Raw genomic sequence first — 13,921 nt, 5'->3', positions numbered from 1 at the left:
TTGGCTGGAGTTTTTTTTGTGTAGAGTCTGCATGTCCTCCCTGTGGTTGCGTGGGTTTCCTGCAGGTTCTCTGGTTTCCTCTGACATTCCAAAGACATGCAGTAGGTGGACTGGACACTCTAAATTGGTCATAGGTGCGAGTGTGTGTGTGAGTGAGTGGTACAGATGAACTACCATGGCAGGGATAGCAACCCAGCAGTGTAAACCTTGGCTTGAGATAATTGTCACTGCTGAAAGTGACACCCCAACCCCATGTGCAAAAAATGTGAAAAAGGGTTGAGGATGGATGGGTGGATTAAGACAAAGACCACATGCAAGTCTTAGTCTTATCAGCACAGCTCAGAACAAAATGGAATAGCTTGTAGTACATTACTCAGGGAGATTCTGATAAATCAACAGATCACTGGAATAGAAACGTATTGCAGTTTAAGTTTGTGTTAAGTCATTAGATATAGACACAAACATATCTTCCCACATTGTTCTCTCTATTTCAGCCAATCTCATTCAAGACAAAGACATAAATATCACTTAAATGCAGATATTCCAAATAAAGGAATCTCTCAATTAGAGAATAAATGCTACAAAACTTCAACATCCACGAAGATCACCACCAGGAGCCTCAAAGACATACATAATTATAATGGCTTTAGCCAGCTATACAATTAAACATTCTTTTTTAATTTCCTCTAACAAAGAGTGATGCCTGCAGATGCCATCATCTCAATTAGAATAGTGCATTAACATGACTGTACACTTAAATGTAAAATGGAAGGGGTCAGATGCAAAGAAGAAAGTAGAATAAAATCTAGATAGAATACTAGAATATAAGGAGGAAGAGAAAGTAAAAAAGGAAAGAGTATACCACTGACCATGAGATCAGAAAATGTAAACTATGTCCTTAGCATGCAAAATAAAGAGTCTAGGAGACACATTTAATAAACTGAAAGCAGAGGTAGAAACAGACAAAGCAAACACAACAAATCATAGCTTACATAGACAAAGATCACCATCTTGCAACATGCCACCTATCCATCCATGAAACAGATTCAGTAAATTAAAGTCCAGCAGTAGCCACAGTAGCTCTCAACAATATGTATACAAATGTGGAACATTACCTTTCCTAGTGTTGAGCAAATGGGTAAAATGTGGAACGCTTACTAATGGCTAACTAACAACTTCAATTATGAGCTCAAAAGATGGTTAAAAATATTTGATGAAATATGATTCAGTATTATTTACCATAGATATAAGTTTAAAAAAGTTAAATATTTAAGACAAACCCTTTCAATGTGGAACAGAGAAAAATAATGATGCTTAAGGCCCAGCATGAGGAACATTCCTCCCAATAAGGTACATTTGATGACTTTTTTCTCACTAATATATACTATTTATATATAAAGAATTAAAAAATATATTAGCAATGAATGTGAATAACAGGCATACTTTAAATGGCACCCTACCCCTCTCTCTCTTTTTGTATGTCATCCCGTGTATTCATTTGCAAGAGCCAAGAAGAGTATCTAAAGAAGCATTTATAGGGAATAGCAGCATGACTGAAGATGAACATAAATAGCAATGCTAACAGCCCGGATTCAGAGGATTATATCATTTAGCACACATCACAATTTTAATGATGAGCCACTGCTGCACAATGCATGCTGAGCTACAGTCCAGTACATTCAACCCAGTTTTCCTACTGCTTTCAAGTTTCACTCCGGTCCTACCACTGTAACCAAACTACTATTCCCTGTACTCACCTTATAAAATACTTACCTCATTAGCACCTGTGTGACATGAAATACCACACCTGTAACAGCCTCTACACATCCTTGCATTCCAGAACATTCTATGAAGAAAAAAAAAACTTGAGTATAAAATAAACAAGCATAAATAGTTTATAAGTACTATAGAGAATTATGACTGGGTTTCCAATCCTACTGACTTAGTATGTGTTCAAGACATGGACACCTAGAAATTCACCTTGAGAGCTTGGCATCCATGTCAAGAACACACAATAATAAGTCAGGATCAGCAACCTGATCATAATTCTTTGTGGTGCATGGGTTTTTTATAGTTAAAGTAAAAAAAAAGCTAAGTGTTTTACCAGTTTTCAAAGCCATAAATTACTTGGGGAGTGCTGTTAGGAAGACAGAGTAACACAGTCACTTGTGTTTACACTCACCTTCCTGTGCCTCTCAAGTGTCCAGATTTTCACAGAATTTCCTGATTTTTGTCACATATATTTGATTTGTTCCTCATACAGTCCATGTATTTTGGAAAACTTACTGAGGACTGAAGACAATAAATAATGACAAACATTTAGGTTTCAGACTTTGTGTCCATCAGATAATGCAGGTGAACACACACGTCCTGTCATTCTTGTAACTTTCAAGTTTATTATAGCAAGTCAGGACATGTTACTGATGGACAGCAAGCAGAACCAAATATTTTATTCTGCTCCTGATTTTTTGACGCTTAACTGATTTGTCTTTTTCTGAATATCAGAGCGTAATCATTATGCTCCATGTACTACAAAAGCTGTACAAACAACAATGTTATCACCAGGACGTATTCTTGACAGTAAGTTAGTACATTCATATTCTTTCCATAAATACTGCAATGCAGTATGGCTAAGCTTCTGGTGGCATTTAAAGGGGATCCAGTATCTGTCTGCCTGGGACGATATGATCGACAGACCATGATGCTTTGCCAGAGATGCTCTGCACCTGTTGCCCCTGGGATTCAGGTTACTGGCTAAGGCTCTTGCCACCCCTCTAGTGCCTTTTTTAGGCAAAGTTCAAAGGACAAAACCACCACCGTGACAGGTACAAGCATGCAAAATCTGAAGGCAATGCTACTCAATACTAGAAGTCTAAACCTCAAAATGCACTCTCTTAAGGTACTCCTAAAAATGTTGAACATTGATATCTGTGCAGTAACTGAGACCTGGTTCAAGGCTCCAGAGAGCACCCCTGCAATACCAGACTACAACTCTTACCACACTTTTCGACCACCAAACCAGGGCTGAAACACTAAAGGTGGAGGAGTGTCCATATTCACCAAGGATATTCACAACACCAGGCTAGTTGCCCAGCACAATGCGTCTGAAATTCTCCAGATGCAACTAACACTAGGTAAGACTGCAATCCAAACTGTAGCTTGCTACAGATCCCCACCATGCCCCGAGATTCTCACTATACCTTTCTAAACATACTGGAAAATATTAAGATACAACCAAACACCCTAATACTGGTTGATTTCAACTACCCTGCCATTAACTGGGAAAACTACTCATGTACCAACACCTTTGCCAAACGGTTCTTGGAATTCATAAATTCCAATGCTCGGGATCAACTAATCCTTACTCCCACCAGGGGCTCCAATATCCTAGGGATGATCATTACCAACATGGGAAATCGATGATCCACATCTATGGTCACCCCCTTGTTGGTCAGGTCTGACCATAAGCTAATAACCCTTGACATCCACATCTCACCCCCTCCCCAGTAAGGAAACCTCTGTAAAAAACTTCTCTAAAGCCAACTTCATGCTACTCAAGTCAGAAGTGACAAACTTCACGACATCCATGCAGATGGGAACTGAAGGTTCGACTGCTGAATCCTACACTAAGGCACTGTACAAGCACATCCACTCCTGCATGAATCGTGCCATCCCCAGTAGAACCAAGATGCTTTCCTCCAAAAAAAGGAAGCCAATCTGGTGGTCCCTTGCCATAAACAAACTTTACAACACAAGGAAGAAACTGTTGCAGAAAAGAGGAAAATCCCAGGATGCAACAAACTCACTTACCAGCCTCAGTAAGAAGCTCAGATCCCTCATAAAATCCTCCAAAGCTAGTTATGAAAATAAAATTGCCAAAGATTCCAAAGACAACCACAAGGCCTTCTATAGCTATGTCAAGAATCTAAATGGCAATGCTCAGATCTGCTCTAAGCTACAACAGAATGGCATTAAATATACTGATCCCAAGGATATTGCCAATATCCTGGCAGATCGATTCAGTGCAAACTTCACCCCCCTCTCACCCCCTAAAGGGCATATCTCAATACCAAAAGATTACCAAATTCTGGTAATAATGGCCACACAGGTAAAAAATGGACTCTCCAACGCTAAGAATACAGCATCCATGGGACCAGACGACATCCTAGGCTGTGTACTACATGAACTACAAAATGAACTGTCACCTCACCTAAGTGTGATGTTTAATCATAGCCTCACCTCAGGCTTCGTGCCCACTGAGTGGCGCACAGCTACAGTTATCCCACTCCAGAAGGGGGGATCCACCTTGTATCCCTGGGAACTACCGCCCCATCAGTCTGATGAGCCTGATCTGCAAGGCCATTGAAAATATTATCATGGAACTTATAAACAAAGACATTGGCAACCTTCAAACACTGGACCCCACGCAGTTTGAGTTCATGAAGGGCCGATCTTGTCTTCTGAACCTGATTGACTTCTTTGAATCAGTCTCCAGAACTGTGGACAAGGGTAAGGTGGTCCACACAGCCTATCTCGACTTTGCCAAGGCCTTCAACATCTTCCCCCACTTTGGAATCATAGATAAACTTTCTAAGCTGGGCATTAATCCCTACATCACTTGATGGGTTGCCAACTGGCTTTCTGACAGAACCCACACTGTAAAAGTAACTGACTCCAAATCCAGCTCCAGACAAGTGACGTGGCATACCTCAGGGTTCAGTCCTGGGATCGCTCTTGTTTAGCATCTACTTCTCGGAAGTACAGGCCAACACTAAGGGACTCTGGCTAACAAAGTTCACAAAAGACTGCAAACTGGAGCCTTTATTGAATCCCCAAATTATGTGGATAGTCTACAAAAGGGTTTTACAGAAACAGATGCTTGGTGCCAGAGCCATGGGCTGAAGCTCAATGCCAAGAAATGTATAGTTATCCCTGGGATGACCATGCCCTGGATAAGGAATCAAGGAGCCTCAATGCTCACCACTGACACCAGGGAGGTCGTCTTCTAGAATAGGAAAGGATAACTAATACACACACCCCCAGTCTGGGGCTGGTTGCTCCCTTGCTCGCTATGTCCCCAATAAGGCTCCCCACTGGCACAGCTATAGGGTCCAGGTCTCAGCCTTACTGGGCAAGCTAAAACCTCCAGTACACTCTCTGTCCAACCAGTGCTTCTTGTCCCTGCCATGTAGCTGACACAACACACACACACTTTGAGATAAGTATTTATACAACTTCACAGACACTCCTGGGAAAGGCTGACACAGATTCTCCAACTGTTCTCCTTTACCCAGACTATACAGTAATAATTACTGTCACCACCCAGTTAATAATATCAGCTACTAAAAGGCCCTCAAAAGGGTGTCCAGTTATTACTGTGCAATATTATTATCCAATGGTAGTATGACTAACAGTCAAGGCTTACTTTAGAGTGGCCTATTACAATAACCTCTATAAATATGCAATGTACTCTAGAGCTTATCTCTCCACAAATCAGCCACAGGTAAAAGGTTTTAAAAATATTTAATAATAAATAATTAAAACACAAGACAAAACTACTACACCACAGAGATATCTAAGAGTTCAGAGATCACACAGAAACATAAAATAATACAGTAGGACAGGTCTGATTTCAAAGAAAAATACTTAATTAATCTTTACTAGCTTTAACTACTCCTACAAGAAATCACAGTACTAAAGCTTACATGTGAGCATAAGGCAGAGTGCCGGTAAGTTGGATATCCAAAGTCAAAATGCTTTCAGCCTCTTGTGAGAAATAGTATTTAAACATTACTAACAAACATATCTCTAAGGCCCTCCCAAAATTACATTATTTTTGACACTTAGGTTTTCTCAGTATTCATATTGCATCATCTTAACACCTGCTCTGAGTTCTGAGGCCACAAACTGCATTATTTAGCAATCTAACACCTCCTCAGAAACGTACAACAATACAAGGCATTTCACATATACATTCTAGCAGAAACCAGAGCAATAAAATACATTCCACATCAAAATTCTGGTCATAAACTTTAGCCTTAAAACAATGGACATGAAACCTTCATCCATCCGCACTGGAAATGACTTGTAAAACATTAATAAGACCTTTTCACCTTACAGCAGATGGCAATGTTGCAACAATCTTGAAGTTCACATTTTACAGTGTTTTCTTACATTTAAAAACACAAGCCCGTATTTTGCTATTATTTATACAGTTGATAGAATTATGTATCAAATTCTATTTGACTAGGCTGGCAGCCTTCATCCATCTCTCCCCAAACATCGCATCTCTTCCCCCAGGGAACTCAAGCAAGTTTTTCAAGTGCCCCTTGAGAAACATCCCTTGAGAGTGTCAGGTCTATCTGGGTGTACCTCGCCCCATTCCCTGCCTTGAGAGCCCATCTGCATTGGCATTGCTACTCCCACTGTGGTGCTGCACTGACATATCAATATGCTTGCAACCCCAGACTCCATCTTAGAAACTTGGCATTTTGCTGACTGGCTCTGTTTAACCATGTTAGAGGGTTGTGATCTGTCATCACAGTGAAGTTTCTTCCATACAGATAAAGCTGAAGTTTTTGTAGTGCCCATACTATGGCTAGACATTCTTTTTCTACCACTGCATAGCATTCCTCCCTGGGTTGGTGCCTATGACTGAGATAACCCACTGGGTGCTCTTCTTCCACTGAAGAAATCTGGCTAAGTACAGCACCCACCCCATAGTTTGAAGCATCCACCTGCACAACAAAGTCTTTGCTGTAGTTTGCACTGGCTAACACAGGGGGTCCTCCCAAAGCTTCCTTAATCTTCTGAAATGCCTGCTCACATGCTGGGGTCCACACTACCTTATATGGCCTGTTCTTCCTTGCCAAGTCTGTAAGTGGAGCAGCTGTGGTACTATAATTGGGAACAAACTTTCTGTAGTACCCTGCTGTCCCTAAGAATGTTGTCACCTGATTTTTGGTAACAGGTGCAGGCCATGCCTGAATAGCTTCTACTTTAGCAGGTTCTGGCCTTATCTTACCACTCCCCACTCTATGCCCTAGGTAGGAGAAATCTGCCATACCCACCTGACATTTGCTTGGCTTACTGGTGAACCCTGCCCTCTGTAGTCTGCCCAGCACCTCCCTGACATGCTGAAGGTGCTCTTGCCAGGAATGGCTGTAGATAGCAATATCATCCATGTAAGCAAGGGCAAATCCTTCTGCTCCTGCTAAGATATGATCTACCAGCCTCTGGAAAGTTAGTGGGGCATTCTTCATCCCAAAGGGCATCTTTGTGAACTCATACAAGCCAAAAGGAGTCACAAAGGCTGACTTCTGTCTAGCACTGGGAGTCAAGGGCACCTGCCAATAACCCTTGGTAAGATCAATGGTTGTAAGATACTTATTCCCACCCAGCTGCTCTAGGGCCTCATCTGTCCTAGGCATAGGTTAAGCATCCGACTCTGTATGACTATTTAATTTCCTGTAATCCACACAGAACATGTTGCTGCCATCCATCTTTGGCACCAACAACACTGGTGAGGCCCAGGGACTGTTGGTCTCTTGAATCATCCCTAGTTCCAACATCTCCTGTACCTCTTCCCTCAGTGTCAGTTTGACCCGCTCAGGCACCCTATAAGGGGCTTTTCTGATAGGCCTTTGGGGTCCTGTATCCACCTGGTGCTGCACCAGGTGGGTGCTCCCTGGTTTTCCGGTGAACGTGCCCCCAAACTCCTGCAACACTGCTCAGATTTCTCGAACCTGGGTAGGAGATAGCTGCTGGGACATTGCTATGCCTTCCACCAAGGTGTCAGCCCGAGCCTCACAGAGGAAATCAGTCCCCAGATCTCCCTCAGACTCCTCCTGAAATCCACTGCAAATGCTCAGCACAAGGGCCTCCCTATCATGGTAAAGTCTCATCATGTTAACATGGTACAATTTGTGCCCCTGCCATCTGCCAAGCACTTCCACCATGTAGTTAACATCACTTACCTTTCTTACCCCCTTGTAGGGTCCCTCTCAAGCTGCCTGCAACTTGTTGTGTCTGACAGGAATGAGAAACATCACCTGCTGCCCTACAGCATACTCTCTAGCTCAAGCATTCATGTCATACCACACCTTTTTCTGTTGTTGGGCTTCTGCCAGGTTCTCCTGGGCCAGGCCCATGAGTTCCCTGAGCCTTGTCCTGAGGTCCAGGACATATGCCACAATGGACTCCTTGTGAGACTCACACTCACCTTCCCACTCATCTCAAATTAAATCTAGAGGTCCCCTCACCCTATGCCCATACAGCAACTCAAATGGTGAAAACCTGTGGATTCCTGGGGAATCTTTCTGTAAGCAAACAACAGATGGGGCAAATATTTGTCCCATTCCCTCTTAAACTGATCTTCAAATGTCTGTAGTATGGGCTTGATTGTAGAGTTTAACCTCTCAACAAGACCATTAGTCTGGGGATGGTAGGGGTGGTCTTCATGTGCTTCACCCCACAGGACTTCCACAGACAAGCCAGCAGGTCTGACATAAAGTTGGTACCTCTGTCAGGCAGTATTTCCTTTTGGAAACCTACCCTTCTGAAAATCTCTAGCAAAGCATTTGCCACCTTCTCGACCTCAATGGAGGACAAAGCCACTGCCTCAGGGTATTGTGTAGCATAATCTTCAATCACTAGTATATACATTTCCCCTGTGGAACTTGGGGTACTCAGAGGGCCCACAATATCCATAGCTACCCTCTGAAATGGCTCCTCAATCATAGGCAAAGGCATCAAAGGAGCTCTCACCTTGACTCCTGCCTTGTCTACCTTTCTGTACTGTGCACAGGTCCTGCAGTACCCTGTTAAATCTCTGAAAATTCCAGACCAATAGAAGTTTTGCATAACACGCCTCTTTGTACGTTTTATGCCCATATGACCTGCAAAGGGATTATCATGGGCTATGGCTAGAACCGCCAGATGATAAACACTAGGCACTACCAACTGCTGTATTTTCTCACCTTCTAGCCCTCCCTCAGGGGTCCACTCTCTGTACAGTAACCCTTTGTTCCAATATACAGGTTCCTCCTTCCCTTGAGAATCAGGTGCCTCCCTAGCTACCTGCCTCAGGCCTTGCAGTGTAGGGTCTGAGAGCTGAGCCTGTCTCAACTCTCTCCTTGTAACCCTTCCCAGCCTGGGTATGCCTACTCTCCTCTACCTTTGCAGTTACCCTGTCCAAGGGAACATCGGTACCCACAAGCAGCTGTGGCTCACATTCAGTCTCACTGCTACAGTGTAGCTCACTCCCTGAAGTAACCACCTCAGCAGTCCTGGCTGTAAGTATGCAGTCTGTCTGGGTCTTCCCCAGGCTACCAGACCCACATGCTTGTCTCCTAGCCTCACTGCATGTAAATGCATAAGTACATAGTACTGCCTCATCCAAATCTTTCCCTTTCAGGACATCTGCAGGATGGTAGTTCCATACCCCTGTTGTCTCAATACAACCTACTATTGGCATTTTATCTTTACCACTTACTGGCTCCCTCACCTGTGGTTCCCCACCTTGCCTCTGTGGACATCTGTATGCCACATGGCCCCACTGGTTGAATTCAAAACATTTAACCCTAGCTCCTGAATGTGTACATGGACTAGTGGCTTTCCCTGCTACTGGCGGATTCTGTTGGGGCAGTCTGTGCTGCCCACCATGGGGTCCTTTAGACCCATGAGCAGTACTGGGGGTCCCTTTCGTGTGCAGGGCTGCCCTGCTGGCTAGTTATAGGTCTCCCTTCTTCCCCAACTCCTCTGAAGTAGCACACTGTCTATCAGCTAACCAGATCCTCATGTCCTCAGGCAAAGTGCTAAGTTCTTGTTCCCTTACCAAAAGGTCTGCAAACCCTTCAAAAGTGGTGACCGGACATCCACTCACCCAACTATGAAAATAAGTGCTCAGTTCAGCAACATATTCACATACATTTTCATCTGCCTTGCGTCTATGCTCACAAAACTTTTTCCTATACATTTCAGGTGTTAGCTTAAAACATTCTAATAAATGTCTTTTTACAGCAGTATAATCAAAACAGTCAGTGTCATGCATTTCTACTAAAGATGTTACAACTTTATCATGGAGTAAGGGGGTCAGGAACCATACCCAGAGCCCTTGGTCAACTTTATACTGTTTACATGCCCGCTCAAAAATATGAATAAAGCTATCAAAATTATCCCCCACTTTAAACTGGGGAAGAAATTTACTGACCTTTTGTGCTTCTGGGGTCTGGTTACTCCCTTCCCCATTACCTCCATGACTCTGACGAAGAGTCAACATTTCCCTCTCATGCTTCCTCTACCGTTCATTTCCCTCAACTTGTAGACTCTTCATTTTCTCGGCTGCTTCTAGTTCCATAAGCCTGGCCTCCAACTCAAGTCTCTTTAGCTCCAGCTGGATTTTTAAGTCCACTGCAGAAAGGTTGAGCTGTCCATTCTCCGAGGATATTGTATCTCCACTGTCAGTTTGATTGTCCTCCAGGCTGCTGTTTTCTGATGCAGCTGTAACCAAGGCTGCAATCAGGTCTGCTTTAGTCAGGTGTCCATACACCAGTCCCCTGCCTAGCACATCACTGCCAGCTGGCTCCTTGTCAGCTTTCCATACTCTTCTGCTGACATGCTGCCTGCTTACCCTAACACTAAGCTAACAAAAGAAATAAAACAATTGTGATCTGAACTATGAGTATACACTGTGTGGCTGTTTAAGAGTACAAAACACTTTCAGAGATCACTGTACATAAGCTACAGGAATTTGCTCTACCCACACCACTACAAGCCAATAAGTATGCAAAGTAGATCCCACCACTGCCAAACACTTGTGACGACCATGCCCTGGCCCAGCAATCAAGGAGCCTCAATCCTCACCACTGACACCAGGGAGGTTGTCTCCTAGAAGAGGAAAGGATAACTAATATACACAGTAAAGTACAATTTCCCTTAAGTGCATACAGAGAATACAGTCAGTCTGGGGCTGATTGCTTTCTTGCTCACCAGGTCCCCAGTAAGACTCCCCACTGGCACAGCTATAGGGTCCAGGTCTCAGCCTAACTGGGCAAGCTAAAACCTCCAGTACCCTCTCTGTCCAACCAGTGCTTTCTGTCCCTGCCAAGTAGCTGACACAACACATACACACTTTGAGATAAGTATTGATACAACTTCACAGACACTCCTGGGAAAGGCTGACACAGATTCTCCAACTGTGCCCATTACCCAGACTATACAGTAGTAATTACTGCCACCACCCAGTTAATAATATCAGCTACTAAAAGGCCCTCAAAAGGGTGTCCATTTATTACTGTGCAATATTATTATCCAATGGTAGTATGACTAACAGTCAAGGCTTACTTTAGAGTGGCCTATTACAATAACCTCTATAAATATGCAATGTATTCTAGAGCTTATCTCTCCACAAATCAGCCACAGGTAGAAGGTTTTAAAAATATTTAATAATAAATAATTAAAACACAAGACAAAACTACTACACCACAGAGATATCTAAGAGTTCAGAGATCACACAGAAACTTAAAATAATACAGTAGGACAAGTCTGATTTCAAAGAAAAATACCTAATTAATCTTTACTAGCTTTAACTATTCCTACAAGAAATCATAGTGCTAAAACGTACATGTGAGCATAAGGCAGAGTGCTGGTAAGTTGGATATCCAAAGTCAAAATGCTTTCAGTCTCTTGTGAGGAATAGTATTTAAACATTACTAAAAAACATGTCTCTAAGGCCCTCCCAAAATTACATAATTTTTGACACTTAGGTTTTCCCAGTATTCATATTGCAGCATCTTAACACCTGGTCTGAGTTCTCAGGCCACAGACTGTATTATTTAGCAATCTAACACCTCCTCAGAAACTTACAACAATACAAGGCATTTCACATATACATTCTAGCAGAAACCAGAGTAATAAAACACATTCCACATCTAAATTCTGGTCATAAACTTTAGCCTTAAAACAATGGACATGAAACCTTCATCCATCTGCACTGGAACCGACTTGTAAAATATTAATAAGATCTTTTCAACTTAAAAAAACACATTTGAAATACTTGGCTTGGTTTTCCTTATAGCAGATGACAATGTTGTAACAATCTTGAAGTTCACATTTTACAGTGTTTTCTTACATTTAAAAACACAAGCCTGTATTTTACATTTATTTATACAGTTGATAGAATTATGTATCAAATTCTATTTGACTAGGCTGGCAGCCTTTGCCCATCTCTCCCCAATCGTCATAATCCCCTTTGATAAAAAACATGTACCCGTGAATTACCACATAGGTGGCAGTACACTAAACACTTAGGGACTCAGGTGTACAGTGGTCTCACCTTTGATAACCACATCACTACAACAGCCAGGAAATCCTTATATGTGGCACACTTCATCACTAAATGCTTTTCACCCACAAAAAAGGAGGTCATTGTTTGGCTGTGCTCATCCCTCATTAGACCCATTATAGAATACAATGCCTCGTTTGGTATGTATCTCTCAAGACATCTGCAACAACTGGAAAGTCTGCAGAAATACCTCACTAAAAGAATCACAGGCCTAAAGCAGATGCCCTATGCTGACCGTCTAAAAAATTCCACCTATACTCTGTCACATATCGTCTACTCAGAGGCGATCTCTGCTTAACATACAAGGCCATGTCAAACCCGAGTTGTTGGACATGCTACATTTAAAGAAATCCCAATCCCTCAGAGACTCACACTCCAGGGATCTAAACCTTGTCATTACAATGAACAAAACATACTGGAGGGATAAGTTCCTGACCCAGAGACTCCCCAGACTCTGGAATAGACTGCCCATACATGTCAAGCAGAGAGCCTCTTTGGCCCTCTTCAAAAGGAACCTTGATGATTGGATGGGAGATAGGAAATTCACCCCAGGGATCACGTCAGTCACACTGCTAGACAGGGTTCCAGGGAAGTAAATACTGTGGGATGAAATGGCCCGGGAATTGTTATGACTAGGCTTGTATAGGTCCTAGGGCCGATAGCCTAGTACCAACCTATGAACCTATACACAAACCCAGAATTATATTTTTTCAACTTTCACAAATTGTTATGTTGGACACTACACAACTAAGAAATAAGAATGCTTTGATAACCAGACAACATTTCACATGACAAATGACAGCAAGAACATTGGCTCTAGATGATTATCGGTACTGAAGTGACAACCCTGACCCCATGTGCAAAAATGAGAAAAAAGGGGTAGATAGATGGACATGACAGCAAGAAATTCTTCTTACTGTGTGCATGCTTATTGAGATATTTACAAACGTATAAAAGTATATACTTAATTGTATAACTAGTAATACAAATAACACTGAATAAGTCTCAAGATATGTAACTTACAGTTCAAATCTCAATGACACAGCCAAGGTTTCATCTGATGGCATTTGTTTTTTTTTTTTTTTCAAGTCTAAGTACATATGGAAATATTTTAAATAACTAGCAGTATCTCCCAGATGCCTGTATAGAGTGATATAAGTGGACAATGACAGGGAATTTTTATGTCTCTCAGCGTGGTATATGGAGCTTTTCTCTCTTGGTCTATGCTGAAATGGGGTCTTGCACCCAGTTGGACTACCCTGGAACAAAAGCAATAACTTAAACATAAATAATGAACAACTAAACAGTGTAAGTGGCATTTTGCTAACTCGTAAATAAAGAATACAGAACCAAATGAAGATCTGGGTGCCATAAGGAGATATCGTTCTTTACTGGAAGTATGCAAAAAGTGTAGAGGATTGAACGTCCTTCAAAAATATTTGACTTTAAAATGATAATGCATACCAGCTGTAACAGTAATGGCTCCCACACTCACTCACTCACTCACTCACTCACTCACTCACTCACTCACTCACTCACTCACTCACTCACTCACTCACTCACTCACACAAATGCTAT

The sequence above is a fragment of the Protopterus annectens genome, chromosome 3.part0 (genome assembly GCF_019279795.1).
Source record: "Protopterus annectens isolate FY-2018-M chromosome 3.part0, PAN1.0, whole genome shotgun sequence".
Taxonomy (NCBI): Eukaryota; Metazoa; Chordata; order Ceratodontiformes; family Protopteridae; genus Protopterus; species Protopterus annectens.
This window is presented reverse-complemented; position numbering follows the sequence as displayed.